Source organism: Polypterus senegalus, chromosome 16, assembly GCF_016835505.1.
Source record: "Polypterus senegalus isolate Bchr_013 chromosome 16, ASM1683550v1, whole genome shotgun sequence".
Taxonomy (NCBI): domain Eukaryota; kingdom Metazoa; phylum Chordata; class Cladistia; order Polypteriformes; family Polypteridae; genus Polypterus; species Polypterus senegalus.
In genome coordinates this window covers 82,382,124-82,395,751 of record NC_053169.1, presented here as the reverse complement: position 1 = coordinate 82,395,751, position 13,628 = coordinate 82,382,124, and the positions used below count along the sequence as shown (strand labels likewise).

At 45.0% G+C, this 13,628-nt stretch overlaps 1 protein-coding gene across 2 annotated transcripts in view; it reads right to left on the bottom strand.

The window, feature by feature from the left end:
• The window catches only part of mtif2 (mitochondrial translational initiation factor 2), a 45,239-nt gene extending 43,431 nt beyond the window's left edge, over positions 1-1,808 (bottom strand). The window contains exon 1 of one of the 2 annotated variants that reach the window (XM_039739021.1): positions 1,676-1,808. The gene's annotated coding sequence lies outside the window, so the exon portion shown is untranslated. The remainder of the gene's footprint in view (positions 1-1,675) is intronic. The other variant, XM_039739020.1, reaches the window with a different exon arrangement.
• Positions 1,809-13,628: the final 11,820 nt, after the last annotated feature.

The following is a 13,628-nucleotide window of genomic DNA, read 5'->3' as shown; positions in this document are numbered from 1 at the left end:
AAAGGAGGTTTTGCTAGCAGCATCAACATTAATAACAATTCTTTACGTTAACATTTATATAGCTTTTTTTTTTGCTACTCAAAGAGCTTTACAGTGTGGGGAGCCACTTTGTCTGCCACGAATTTGCAGCATTCAGTGGGATGATATGTTGGTAGGCATTCTGCGCCAATACGCTCATCACACATTAACCGTTAGGTGGTGAAGGGGTGAGAAATAGTTAGCCAATTAGAGACAGGGGAGGATTAAGGGTCCAGAATTACCCCCTGCTCTTTATAACCACAGAGAGTCAGTACCTTGATTTTACGTCTCATTTGAAGAACGGCGCCATTTTTACAGCACTGTACTGGTGAATTGGTAGCCACATTCAGACCTCAGGGTAACTGCCCCCTCTTGCAGCAGTAACCCAAGCCTTTCCAGATTGGACTCCCATCCAAGTACTGGCTGAGCCCGAAAATGCTTAGCTTCAGGCGGACGACCGGTTCTGAAGTGCATGTGGTATGGCTGCTGGAATTAGCTTTATATCGGTTGCCAATCCTGGGCGACATCACTTTTAACATCACCTAACGCACCATAAGAACCTTCTGCTTCCTGTGTTTTAGACAATTCTGCACACCACACCCACAACTACCTATACTTTCAGTTTGTTGCCAAAACTCTCATGTGGTACCTTATCAAGTGCTTTCTGAAAGTCAAGATAATATCACATGCACCATTCTTAACCCCTTTGTTGTTTCCTCATTGAATTTCAGCACGTTAGTATAACACTTCGTCTGATCCCATGCGGAGTGCAAAGTAAAACTCTTGTTCTTGTCACGTGCTGCTCGATTTTCCTAATAGCTGCTTCCATGAATTTACCTGTGATGCACGTTAAACTTACTGGCCGATAGTAACTTGGATCTGCCCTTTTTATGCAATGGGATAACATCTGCTAGTCTCCAGTATTTAGGAATGTCCCCAGTGTGCAGTAACTTTCAAATATATGTGTCATTTATGTTTATACAGTACATGCATTCACCAGACTCCGTAAGCACTAGAACATACATGTTCACCGGTCCTTGTGATATTCCTTTAAAACTCATTTTAGTATAGCATTAATCTAATCTTATGTTTAAGTTTTACTCGCACGTTTTCAGTAATTTATGTAAGTATTTCCACCGTAAACAATGCCGATCCCAACAGTGGATGAGTCATCAAGGCTGACAACATAATAACGAACGAAAACTTGCGGGATTAACGGACTACTGCGGCCGCTGCTGGAACTCATGAATTCGGTCTTGACCATTCGGACTGTAGGCCTACTGTGATTCCTTTTATTTACCATATGTTAGTACACGCTGGTGTGATTTCTTTCAATCTGTACACGTTACTTAGGTTTTTAATTAACCGTGCCTCTGCCCCTGTCTCTTGTCCACATTAATCCTCTCTCTCCGTGCACTATGACATTTTGCTCCGCACTGTGCACTATCCGCATAATTGGAAAGAAGGGGGCGCGAGTACTGTGTAAACGCTTAATGCAGCACCTGTCTGGTGTATTTGTCATAAAGTTCAGGTATATTTTCAGTCTTACAAAGAGATGACAGAAGTTAAAATTGTCCTATAACCAAAACAAAACAGAAGTCCAGTTTGACATTTATGACAAGCAAACAAAAATAACGACGGCAGTGGAGTCGTTTACCTGATTTTTACTTAATAAACCTCTGTTCTGCTGATCTCTATCCTCTCACTGTTAAAGATAAATCTCCACAACTTCATCACAGCCCCATCCAAGGGCGCTGCCATGATTCAATCCCACGGCGCATTGCGAATTCACGGCGGAAGCGGCGCGCATGCGTGTTTCCAGGACATAGTGACGATGAGATAGCTGCAGGGCGGCGTTCGGGCTCTGTGTGGTGCGCTTTTTTGACATTTCAACCGCAGCCCATTTCATGCTACTTGACTCATCTGTTAACAAGATCCCCTAGTGCCACTGCCAGTCTTAATCAGATTCTCTCTCGGCTCACTCTACTCCTCGCTGTGTTAATACTGATTAATAATTAATTAATTAATATATATTGATTGAGGTTTAGGGGGTTTAGCTAAATTCACTCAACTTAATCTGGGGCAGAATCCGATTTGTTTGCCAAATATGCTCACATACAAGGAGTTTTACTCCGGGTTTTATTTATAGCTCTCTAACTAGAGTCAGTAAAACAGACATACACACAATTGATAAATACACAACTGAGATAAATCCAAGATAAAGAATGTAAACATTTGCATGAATTAAGCATTAACTATGTGTAAGAATATGGCAAAATATAGGGGTGCCCAGACTGATTAATCAAGGACAGCCAAACTGACCATTTGTGAGTTTGATGACCTGTGGGAAGAAACCCCTCTTATATCTGCTGCTTGTTTTGGTGTAGTTTAGTCAACAGCACCTGGCAGGTTGGTGAAGCGTGCTTTCTTTCTTAACAGACGAGCCCTTTTTGACTCGGAAAGTGAGCACTGAAAGACGCTAACAGTTTCTTCCATGCTGTATTTCTCAACAGCATTGTGGATGTATCTTTAGATCTCTCCTCTAGATCTGTTCCTCAGTACTTTAAACAGTGATTGGTGTTACTTAAACATTTTACTTTACTTTAATTTCACCTAACTTAAATGTGCTAACTTTATTGCTAATAGGCGGAGGCTTTTTGATCCCAACCAATGATGTTACCTCCATATTCATTAGAAGACTTTCATGCTTGTCAGAATTTATATTTTTCCAAATCAGATACCATGGCTGGAGAGTACAGTGAGGTATCTGCTTAAAGCCCGGAACATGGCGTATAGGTTAGGCGACAGGCTGGCATATAGCAAAGCCCGAAAATAACTAAAAAAAGGAATAAACCTGGCAAAATACAGATACAAACAGCATATCAAGGAGTATTTTGATAACACCAACCCTTGGAATATGTGGAGAGGCTTAAAGACCATAACGGATTATAAGCACAGCAATCAGCAGGTCAGCCATGACCCTAGTCTCCCCGACAGCTTGAACGGTTTCTTTGCACGCTTTGATGCATCTAGCAGCAGAGAGACTGTGCTTCTCCCTTGGCTGGAGGAGCAGCATCAGCCACTAGTCCTGCAACTACACCAAGTGAGGTCCACCCTGAGGAGGACCAACACCAACAGAGCTGCAGGACCGGATAAGGTGTTGGGTAAGACACTGAAAATATGTGCTGATCAATTGGCAGCAGTCTTTCTGGACATTTTCAACCTTTCTCTACAACTTGCAATGGTCCCTGTCTACCTCAAATCCTCCACTATTGTGCCAGTGCCTAAAAAATCAGCGGCCACCTGCCTTAATGATTACTGCCCTGTGGCTCTGACCCCAGTAATAATGAAGTACATTGAGAGAATCCTCCTAAAGTACATCAAGGATGCCATCCCTGCTGGATTTGACAACCATCAGTTCACCTACAGGAGGAACAGATCGACAGAGGATGCTGTCTCAATAGCACTTCACACAGCCCTGACTCATCTGCAGTGCCCTAACACTTATGTTAGGATGCTATTCGGCGATTTTAGTTCAGCGTTTAACACTGTAATCCCAAACAAGCTGGTACAAAAGCTTCATAATCTGGGTCTGTCCACATTGTTGTGTCTCTGGATCAGGGACTTTCTCACCAACAGGCCTCAGGTGGTTAGAATTGGAGATTGTACATCAGCCACACTGGTTCTGAACACAGGCACGCCACAGGGTTGTGTGCTCAGCCCAGCACTCTTCACGTTATTTACACACAATTGCTCTGTCATCCATGCCACAAATATGGTTGTGAAGTTTGCGGATGATACGACCGTGGTGGGTCTCATATCAGACAATGATGAGACTCACTACAGAGAGGAGATACAACACCTAGAACTATGGTGCTCAGCCAACAACCTCATCTTGAACACCAGCAAGACCAAAGAGTTCATTGTGGACTATAGGAGGTCCAGAAGGACAGAACATGATCCTATATTCATACATGAGGAGGCTGCAATGTTTGTGGACAATATTGGACAATAAAGGATTGAAAAAACGCTACCTGCTTAAACCCTCAAATGACAGGACCTGTTCTTCTGAACTTCTCCCCTGGCCTCTCCTCCTACATGCTGCCTGCCTCTGGCTGCTCCCATCTTCGGCTGTTAAGGGTAATTCACAGACAACTTTTCCAGCAATGTTCAGTCATAGCCTTCATTTCCATCATCTTAACAAGCTGTGAGCAGTTGCAGAGTGCTCACGTGATCGCCAGTCACATAACTTAACATACCCAGTGACTCACTCCAACTAGTCCACGACTTGTTTCAACCGAATCAAACAGGTCGGATTTGTCATTAGTCGTGGGGATAGGAGCAGAGCTGACAACCAATAAATGTTCATCCAGAAGTACAGCCATAGAATGCAGTTGTTTAGGACCTCACAAACAGAAGAAAGGCTCACTGACTGATGTCTCATATTTTATGTACCACAACGAAACAGGAAAAAAAGGGCCAAGATTGTATCTGAACCCACCCTACCTGTTAGCGATTCCCACAGCACCTGCTTTATCAGGCAGCATGCTATTGGCTGTCAGTTAATGCGGAGAGCACAACTGGTAAAAATTTGCCATATAGTCACTAAACTTGACATGCCCAGAGATTTTCATTCTTTTAAATTGACATTATTCAGTGAGCAGATCAGCAACCGCAGTCAGTAAGTTTGACATGCCCCACAAATAGTCTTTCTATAAAATACGCTACCGTGGCTGTTCGTTTGTCTGTCCAGGATTTTAAATCATCTGTAGCTCGCAAACCGCTTGACCTATTGACCTGAAATTTGGTACACATATACTACGTGATATCTACTATCTGCATTCGGGGTGATGATTGACCTCCAAGGTTATTCCTCTTTTTATTTTTATTTTATTTTATTGTTGAATCAACTCTCGGCAGCAGCCAGCAGGGCGGCCGTGCGGTGCATGCGTATGGGCGGCATTCTCATCACTTCGCCATCACTTCCTCTACCTCTTTTTTTATCTTAAATCATTCTTGAGGCAGGCTGAAGATTTAAGTGCCAGCTTAACTGAAAAATTAAAGAAAACGTATTTAAGTAATTGCAACACAAACACTACCTTAATCAGTTTTAATGTGAAGAGACGTCGACAAAAGAAAAGAAGAAGTGGGTCACTAAGGTGGAGAGAAGAAGAGCTGCTCAGGAAGCAGCAAGCGCATCAACCTCTGAGCAAACGAATGATAAACGTACAGAGAAAGAAAGAGGATAAAAACTAGGAATGCTCAAGTCAGGTGTATTCACTGCACGTTATCATGCAGTGCGCCATTACTGGTAGTCACATAACATGACAATGGCTTTATTTGTGGCAATCAAGCAAGAGGATTGGCCAGGTTATAAGAAGCAAGTTTCTGAGTTAGCATTAAGTGCTTTCACCTTGTAGAAATCTTTAATTCAGAGTTGTTGTTACACGCTGTTTTAATGTTTTTAGGATTCCTGTAGATTGCTCATGTTTGGATATATTCTCCTGTTTTACCAGTCTTGATGCAGTTTTAAGTTTCCCATTTTGGATTATGGAAAAATCCAGGTGTTTCAACTTTTTATAATTTAGCAGTCATAACATTCAGCCTTTGAGTTAGCATGGCACGGTGGTGGACGGCTGGGGGTTATGCACAGCCGGGAGAGAGACCATATCTGCCTTGGGCCACGAGAGGGCAGCCGCCCTGGTCTGCATGAGGGTGTGGTGTAGCGGGTCCACAGCTCATTGTGCAAAAGCCATTCGTTTTAAATAAATGATCGCGGCTTAGCGAGGGGACGTTGGGCCATAGCGAGCCGTGGGGCGATCCGTAGGGTGTGGGCGTTTCTCACCGAGTGCACAGGTGAGGAACTGCCCACATTCGTGATTGTCTCATGGCTAATGCTGCAGCTGCTGTGGCCCTCGTCATTTAAAAAGAAGCGCGAGTCGGTTGTGAGAGGGAAAAATGGAAAAAAGAAGAGAGGAGGGAAAAAAGAACGAGATGAGGAAAAAAAGGATGAAAAAAAAAGAATGAGATCAGGAAAGAAAGGAAAGGAGAGGACGGAGGTTACAGGGAGTGAGGAAGCAGGCGGTGCGTGCGTGTGGTAAGCGTGCGATCGAGGGCAGCTGTGAGGAAGCTGGGTGTAAGGCCGTCACCCGGGTGTTTGAGTGGATGTTGCTCCCGCTGAGCGCCCATGTAGCGGGAGTGACCTGGTGAAAGCGATGAGCCACAGAAGGCCGCGGAAAGGCAGCGGAAGTCGGGAGACTTGGTGGTGGAGTCCCCATTGTGTGCGTCCTGGCCATTGGGGTAATCAAGTCTCGGGGACTGGGATGAGTGCCATACCGGAGCCAGGGACCGGGAGGTCTCCAGTCTCGAGTATGTAGAGGAGGGCAGCTGCAGAGAGCGTCTTGCCTGCTGCTAAGCCCAAACGGGATAAGCAGGTGAGACGCTAATAGAAACGATGCACCGGATTTGTTGTTGTTTTTAAGACTGCTTCCATGAGAAGATTTTAACCTCTGGTTTTTATGGATTGTTTATTTAATGAAGAACGTTTGAACTGCACTATTTATTTGAACACCTGTTTTGTTGGATTTTAAATAAAAGCACTATTCACTTTTTGCACCACCCCTTGCTCAAGTGTTTATTTGCCTTCACTGACTAGCTCACTCGATTACGTTATCAACAGTGTTGGGTTCAAGTACTTCCAAACATCAAAGGGAGTGTGGAGCCAGAACCCACATCGTCACAGAGGGCCACGGGATCCGAGCATGGAAGCTCGACCCTAATGGGGCTCGTGGCCACCACAAGAGAGCACCCAGAGGATTGTGGAGCTCTGGATGATGGCAGCACTTCCGCCACAACCGCAAGTGCTGCCGGAAGGAATTACAGAGACACCTGGAGTTCCTCCGGGTGCTCATGTAGCACTTCTGCAGCCCCAGGAAGCGCCGCTGGAAGATCGTCACAGAGCACCTGGAGCACATCCAGGTTGTTATAAAAGAGGCCGCCTCCCTTCAGTAGACGAGCCGGAGTCGGGAGGAAGAAGACGGAGCTTGGGAGGAGAGGAGTAAAGGCAGCAGAGGTGCTGAGAGGAGGAGGAGGAAGAAGAAGAAAAGAAGGGACTGAGACTGGTTGATTTAGGCATTGTGGTACTATTTATTATGTAGAATAATAAACGTGTGTGTTTTGGGACATTCAATGTCTGTCTGTGCTCAAGGGCTGTCCTTCCAACAGCACCTGTGTAATTAATTATTGTTCAAGATCAACAAATGATTCCACCATTCTCATCTGAGTTATTCCACTTAAAGTGTTATGAGACTGTCTGACTACATACACAGTCTGTTGGCTTATAAAGACCCCTCCTCAAGTACCAGGTAGCTAGTATACATGTTATGTCATGGGGGAATTGGTGACCATAGGAAAAGGCTTTACAGCACGTCTTGTGTACCTTGAAACAAACAGATCAGTGTTTGGATGCCACAGGCTATATGAGGGTCACTACAGATCAGGTACATCTCTGTTTGCTATTTATCTAATTGCAATTGCAATAAAAAACAACCTTGCATGAGACTGCCTACAGCACTGTGTGTTTCACCATTCTTTGTATGGCCGATGTAAGCAGGGTTTTTAAACAAGTCAATGTTGATAAGGCATCTAAGTTCAGATGGAATTGATTAGCATCTTTTAAATACCTGTAAAATATCTTTAATATCTCACTTAAAACACTGGCCTGCTTTAAAAGGCAATTAAATGGACCCGATGCCGAAGAAAACCAAACTTTACTGTGTCAATGACTACTGAGCAATGGCACTTACTCCCACTGATGTGTGATTTGAGAGACTGGGGCTGGGATAGTGAAAGTAGAACATTCTAGAAATAGGGGCATCAAATTAGGATCCTGGAGTGCAGCAGCCACTTTTCTTAATGATTAGCAAATTTCTACTGTCAATGTAAAAGACTATAGACTGTGCAATTTAAAGGAACCCTTAGGTTATGTGGAGAAAAAACGTACACAGACACAGGGAGAACATGTAAACTGCACGTAGACTGCAAGATTAGAATCCAGGACTATTCATAAGTGAGTTAGCAGTTCTGACCGCTGCATCACTCTAGTGTAAAGTGAAAGGAAATGAATAAGAAACTAAAATAATCATTGCTTTTTTTTTACTGCATTTGGCAACTGTCTTCAAAACAAGTCTGATATTCTCATTTGCAAAGTTAAACCTATCAGTGTGCCTTATCCAAACCCTGGCACTAATGTAGCGTGATACTGACCCAGTTCTCCGCGTTTTCTTATACCTGTTGGAAATTATTAAGTTGATTATCTACATCTCTCTATTATAAAAGAAAACCTTGAGACAAGACTATTGCCAAGAGATTTTGAAGCGGGGCTACATAGCATTAGTGTATTCGATGTATGTGCTGAGTGTGTGTTTATTTCCATCGTGACGTTTACTATTCGTTATGTGTACGTCAGTGAATGGATGGATGAGGGAGAGAGACCGCAGCCCCAACTGTTCACAATCAGTTTACTATTTAAACGACCAGGAGGGAAAGAAGAGGAGACAGAAAGACGGACAACAAACCACCATATTCTGCTATTTTTCACATCGCGCTTTGTATCCATTGTCGGAGATGGCTGGAGTGGCGACCTGGTCGGGATGCCTAGAAAGACCGGAGGAGGGCTCACGCCTTCCTCAGACCGTGTGGGGGCGACCGCCCCCGTGCCTTTGGAGCCCTGGACCTCGGCACTTCCGTCACACCTGGAAGGGCCGGGGGGAAGAAGACTGGGGACACCCGGAGTGCTTCCCAGGTACGCAGTCGGCACTTCCGCCACACGGGGGCGTCGGTGGGAGATTGTCGAGAAGTACCTGGAGCACATCCGGGTGTGTATAAAAGGGGCCGCCTTCATACGATGGCGATCGGGTAGTGGTGAGAAGTTTGGATCATTTTACCGACTTGGACCTTTGAGTCTCGTTCAGCAGAATGAACGAATCCTTTTTTGAGTTATTTCGTTCATTTTAGCAAAATATAATTAAAATGTTACCTCCCTAACACATCTACTGTTTACACAAATGTTGATCACAATAATTTTTTGTAACAGGATTATTTATTTATAAAATAACACACCCACAGATCCTCAAGAAACAGTAACAAATTCATAGTGACAGAAATTGACAGACCTTTTTTATTTATAAGAAAATGCGTTTTAGATATTTTTGATAATTTTACGATCATTTCTAAATATGATCCAACATACAACAAATGGAATTTTACGTTAGTATTTGACTGAGGTACTGAGCCGGTAAGTTGTCACGTGACAAAAGAACGAACGACTCGAAAGACTCGAGGAATGAACTGATCAATTTTGTTTCCGGCTCAGACTGCATACTAGGTTAAGCTTATGGGGCTGTCACGTGATGAACGAACAACTCGAACCCGAAGACTCGAGAGATGAACTAATCAATTCTGTTTCCGGCTCAGACTGAGTTGCTTAAGCTTATTCCAATACAGAAACTATAGGAAGTTGCGCAAATGCACATGCGCGACTGAACGAATCACCCCCACGAAACGACTCGTTCTTCCCGAGTCACATTAAAGATTCGTTCAAAATGAACGAATCGTTCAAGAACGACCCATCACTAGAGTCGGGAGTGTAGTGAACGAGGCCTCTGGAGGAGGCAGCCTGAAGAAAGAAAGAGGCGGCGTTGTTGTTGGCCAGGACTTTGGGGTTTGTGTGCACTTCAACTTGTGAATAGTTATGAATAAACGTGTGTTGGGTGACATTAATGCGTCCGCCTGTCTGTGTCCGGGCCGCCTTCCACACCAGTTTGTTTTTCATTTTGCCGGATTCAATTGACTTCAGTTCAATCATCGCCAGAGACACCGGGGTTGGACTTCATTATCCACCACACGCCGAGGAATTGTTCCATTTTTCCGGGAGATTCAAATGCATCCATTCTTTGTTGATCAGTCATCCGTATTCAGGACAGTAATATACCCGGACTCAAATTCACGATCATTTTCATTACAGTATTAATTCATTATTGTTATTTGTATTTGTTATATGTTACATGGGCAAGGGAGGGTTTGTTATTCTATATATGGTGTTTTCACATTGCTGCTTTGGTGGAGGGATATACAAGTATATATATTTTCTACGTGTGAAATTTGCATTTTTTTGTTATTGTGTTTAATACGTTTACACATCTATTTTACATATCTGTTTTGTGTGCTTGTGTTTAAACCATCGATTGAGGGGAAAATATTACTTGTTAGAGGTACGGCTTGGTATATGTAGGTTAGCCTCAGTAATTTATCCAGGCCAAAGGTCTTGGTAGTGTAGCTGCCGGCTGGGTAAGGGGTCTGCCATTACAATTTTTTCAAATCCCCCCCCACCAACCATTTTTCAACCTTGCCCACGTCAAGCACCATCACCTTCACTTCTACTTATCCCATGTTGGATATATGTACAAATAAAAATAAACCTAACAATATCAAGTGTGTGTGTGTGTGTGTTCACTTACAATGGGCTGGCACCCTGTCCAGAGATTGTTTTTGCCCTGAACGTCTTCTCTGGGTAAAAGGGTTTAGTAAATGAATATCAAGCCAGTTTAATCAAATTATTTCATAATTTCAGGACTGCATACAAAGTAGGGAAAGCAACCCAGGTAGGGAATCTCAACAGGTCCCATGCACATACACTCAGTGGCAATGACTGGGTATGGGATTTGAATCCATGACACTGGATCTGTAAGGCAGCGGCATTAACCACAGAACAACCGTGCCCCCCACCATTAAAAAAAATACACAAATTTGGAAAGAGTATTTGAAATTGGATCAGACCGCCAAGGTCCCCGCCTTCGGCCACCACCCAACTCACATTGCACCCAACCTCCTTGGCCCCTCCCATAGGTGGTGAGCCCATGGGGAGGAGGACCCACGTTACCTCTTCGGGCTGTGCCCGGCCGAGCCCCATGGGTGCAGGCCCGGCCACCAGGCGCTCGCCATCGAGCCCCACCTCCAGGCCTGGCTCCAGAGGGGGGCCCCGGTGACCCGCGTCCGGGCAAGGGAAAACGTCGTCCACAGTTTTTATTTTTCATTGGAGGTTTATTGAACCGCTCTTTGTCTCATCCCTCACCCAGGACCAGTTTGCCTTGGGTGGCCCTACCAGGGGCATAAAGCCCCGGACAACATAGCTCCTAGGATCATTGGGACACGCAAACCCCTCCACCACGATAAGGTGACGGTTCAAGGAGGGAGTTTGCCCGACCGGTCTACATGTGTTTTGTGGACTTGGAAAAGGCATTCGACCGTGTCCCTCGGGGAATCCTGTGGGGGGTGCTCCGGGAGTATGGGGTACCGGACCCCCTGATAAGAGCTGTTCGGTCTCTGTACAACCGGTGTCAGAGCTTGGTCCGCATTGCCGGCAGTAAGTCGAGCCCGTTTCCAGTGAGAGTTGGACTCCGCCAGGGCTGCCCTTTGTCACCGATTCTGTTCATAACTTTTATGGACAGAATTTCTAGGCGCAGCCAGGGTGTTGAAGGGGTCCGGTTTGGTGGACTCAGGATTGGGTCACTGCTTTTTGCAGATGATGTTGTCCTGTTTGCTTCATCAGGCCGTGATCTTCAGCTCTCTCTGGATCGGTTCGCAGCTGAGTGTGAAGCGGCTGGGATGAGAATCAGCACCTCCAAATCCGAGACCATGGTCCTCAGCCGGAAAAGGGTGGAGTGCCCTCTCAGGGTTGGGGGAGAGATCCTGCCCCAAGTGGAGGAGTTCAAGTATCTCGGGGTCTTGTTCACGAGTGAGGGAAGAATGGAGCGTGAGATCGACAGGCGGATCGGTGCGGCATCCGCAGTGATGCGGGCTCTGCATCGGTCTGTCGTGGTGAAAAAGGAGCTGAGCCGTAAGGCAAAGCTCTCAATTTACCAGTCGATCTACCTTCCTACCCTCACCTATGGTCATGAGCTATGGGTAGTGACCGAAAGAACGAGATCGCGAATACAAGCGGCTGAAATGAGTTTCCTCCGCAGGGTGTCTGGGCTTTCCCTTAAAGATAGGGTGAGAAGCTCAGTCATCCGGGAGGGGCTCAGAGTAGAGCCGCTGCTTCTCCGGATCGAGAGGAGTCAGATGAGGTGGCTCGGGCATCTGATCAGGATGCCTCCTGGACGCCTCCCTGGTGAGGTGTTCGGGCACGTCCAACCGGGAGGAGGCCCCGGGGAAGACCCAGGACACGCTGGAGGGACTATGTCTCCCGGCTGGCCTGGGAACGCCTTGGGATTCTCCCGGAAGAGCTGGAAGAAGTGGCCGGGGAGAGGGAAGTCTGGGCCTCTCTGCTTAGCTGCTGCCCCGCGACCCGACCTCGGATAAGCGGAAGAGAATGGATGGATGGATGGATGGATGGATGTATTTGAAATTGAATGTTAACATAAAAAGGTTATAGTTTTATTTTCAGTGTAACTCTATGTATAGTTCAGTCTTCCCTTGTGAACACATTTCTTAAATAATGAATATTATGCATATTTTGACAAATAGTATTTTTCAAACCTTCTTAATGCAATTCAGGTTCATAAGAGACACAGTTTAACCTGGCAGCAGGAGAATAAGAAATGATGAACTGCATGCGCGACTCTTTTCATGAACAGTACCGGAGTGGAGAGGGTCGAGTGCTTCAGATACCTGGGAATCAACATCAGGGTGACTTAATATGGTCCTCAAACATAGGCGTTCTGGTGAGAAAGACAAGGCAGCGCCTTTGGCATCTTAGACAACGTAAGAAATTCAAAGGGTCAAAGAGAGTTCTGAAATTCTTCTATCGCACAGCTGTTGAAAACACACTGGCGGGATGCATCACAGTCTGGTATGGAAACAGCTCAAAAAAGGACCACACACTGCTGAGAGCTGTGCGCTTGGCTGGGCACAGCATGGGGGTATCAGTGCCATCCTTACGGACCATATGTACAAAAACGTGCCCTACCAAGGTAGCCAAGATCATGAAGGACTCCTTTCACTGTTTGTACAACCAGTTTAAATGGTTAAGAACTGGTAGGTGTCTGTGTTGTCTCAACTCAAGAACACAAAGACTGAGAAAGTTCTGCACTTCCCAGGTGATAACAACAACCAAAGGTCATCTTGGCAGGCATTCCTCGAAATTGTAAAAAAAAGTTATTTATTTGTTTAACTATTAGTTATTGTTTAACAATTATTACACCTATTATTTGTATACGTGTTACACAATTACTTGTGTAATTGTAATTATTTTAATCTTAGCCTTTTAATTTGTATTTTTATGTACATTTTTTTATTTATTTGCATAGTGCACGGAGGTTGTTCACGGAGATGCATTTCACAATATACTGTACACCTTTGTGTGTACACGTGACAAACAAAATCAGCATTCTTAAATCTTGTTAAAAAGGCTTCTTGTCAAGTCCACCGCTAATCTTTAATCGCCAATCAACACCTTTGGGGATGTAGGAGAAAAACACGTACACACGGGGAGAATGGACAGCCTCCCACGAATAAATGGCTACTGGAGCCGTGAATCAGCAGCGCTACCCACTGCGCCCCCGTGTCACCCTCGGGTAATTTTAGCCACTCCGTTATTCCAAATAGGGCAT